The sequence below is a fragment of the Homarus americanus genome, unplaced genomic scaffold, assembly GCF_018991925.1.
Source record: "Homarus americanus isolate GMGI-L3 unplaced genomic scaffold, GMGI_Hamer_2.0 scaffold59578, whole genome shotgun sequence".
In the NCBI taxonomy this organism is placed as follows: domain Eukaryota; kingdom Metazoa; phylum Arthropoda; class Malacostraca; order Decapoda; family Nephropidae; genus Homarus; species Homarus americanus.
In genome coordinates, this window is record NW_024712913.1 from 603,416 (window position 1) to 605,637 (window position 2,222).

The following is a 2,222-nucleotide window of genomic DNA, read 5'->3' on the forward strand; positions in this document are numbered from 1 at the left end:
GCTTTTCGTTTAGAATTAAATAAGTACAAACTGTTTATTCGTTATGAGTTAATGTGAATATTTAACCCTTGTTAGTTACAGTTAAAATAAACGAGTTATTACTGTTTGTTAGTTAAGAATCAAAGAGAGCTCAGGTTCTCAACTGGCTCAGCCATGTTAATATTGTTATTATTATCCACTCTGTATCTGTATTTTTCTGGCTAAATAAACTGTTACAATTAACTTAACTATCGATTAATTAAATAAACAATCAATAGGTAGCATAGGGACGACCACACAATAGGTACCATAGGGACGACCACACAATAGGTTACATAGGGACGACCACACAATAGGTAGCATAGGGACGACCACACAATAGGTACCATAGGGACGACCACACAATAGGTACCATAGGACGACCACACAATAGGTTACATAGGGACGACCACACAATAGGTTACGACCACACAATAGGGGACGACCACACATAGGGACGACCACACAATAGGTAGCATAGGGACGACCACACAATAGGTACCATAGGAACGACCACACAATAGGTTACATAGGGACGACCACACAATAGGTACCATAGGGACGACCACACAATAGGTAGCATAGGGACGACCACACAATAGGTACCATAGGGACGACCACACAAAGGTAGCATAGGGACGACCACACAATTACCATAGGAACGACCACACAATAGGTTACATAGGGACGACCACACAATGGTACATAGGGACGACCACACAATAGGTACATAGGGACGACCACACAATAGGTTATAGAAGAGTGATCATGTATGACCACCTTTAGTGTACGAAGAGGCCGCTGTATGTGTGTGTGTGTGTGTGTGTGTGTGTGTGTGTGTGTGTGTGTGTGTGTGTGTGTGTGTGTGTGTGTTTGTGCGTGTGTGAGAGAGTGTAATAACCGTATAATCTCGTCAGTTTCACTCACTCACTCACTCACAACACACACACACACACACACACACACACACACACACACACACACACACACACACACACCACGCTCTTTATTTGATCCCCAGCCCACTCACCCCACTCTATCCCGACCCACTCACCTCACTACACCCACCCCACCCACTCTCCTCACTACACCCAGACCCACCCACCCCTCTCCTCATGTGCTCGAGAGAGAGAGAGAGAGAGAGAGATGAGAGCTATTAATTTTCATTTCGGGAACATCAATAAACTTAGAAGACCTGGAATCACTGTAGAGGTCTGAGCTGTAGGTGAATTATATACAGTATATCTACGACTCTACAGTATTTAAAAAATTTCCACTACAAAATATGTTGCTTGAGGGGAACACACACATATAGTCCCTCGCTTCCTCAGGTCGGTAGGGAATGGAATGAAATAAATAAGTTATATCGTACGGTTGGCAACGCGGCGGTAATGTACGATACTCTGACCTTGACCCTCTAACCGCGGTTCATATTTTACCCAACTGGGATTTTCCATGGACCTTAAGCAATAAAACACACACACACACACACACTTAATGACTCGCACACACACACTAGTAATTCCAATAACCCCCCCTCCCCCCCTCTCTCTCTCTCTCTCGTGTTGGAATAGAAAAATGGAAAACTAGTACTGTAACAGGAACGTAGCCTTGCCCCACACCACTGGATATTCTACATATTTATTTTGTTTTATTTTTGGGGGAGAAGCTAATTTTGTCCGCCTGCCGAGAAGCGAGGTTATCAGTACGGATGTTTTAATAATTTGGATGGATGAGGAAAATATATATATTTTTTCTCGATAATGTTGATAGATTTGTATTATTTGTATTACATTATTATTATTATTCATGTTATCATTATTAGTACAGTGTTATATTTATCATTATTAATAAAAAAAAGGTCTTCCAGGTGACATAACTATAGGTCGTATCTCAAATGAAGAAACATGAAATACAGTGATAAAGAGAAGAATTACGATATTGATAATGTATTTTACAAGTAGTGTGTGTGTGTGTGTGTGTGTGTGTGTGTGTGTGGTAAAAACATGGTGTCAGATTAATTGATTTTGTTGTGATTGAATAGGAATTACACTGTGAATAAATTACCTCTTATGATTAATTAGTTCACCACAACTCCGAGAATTAAATCAGAGGAAAACATTGGTGTACAGATTAATTAATGAATAAATTAAGGATCACCTGAAGTTTGGCCACCCTGTTTATTTCACCTGATGATTAGCCAT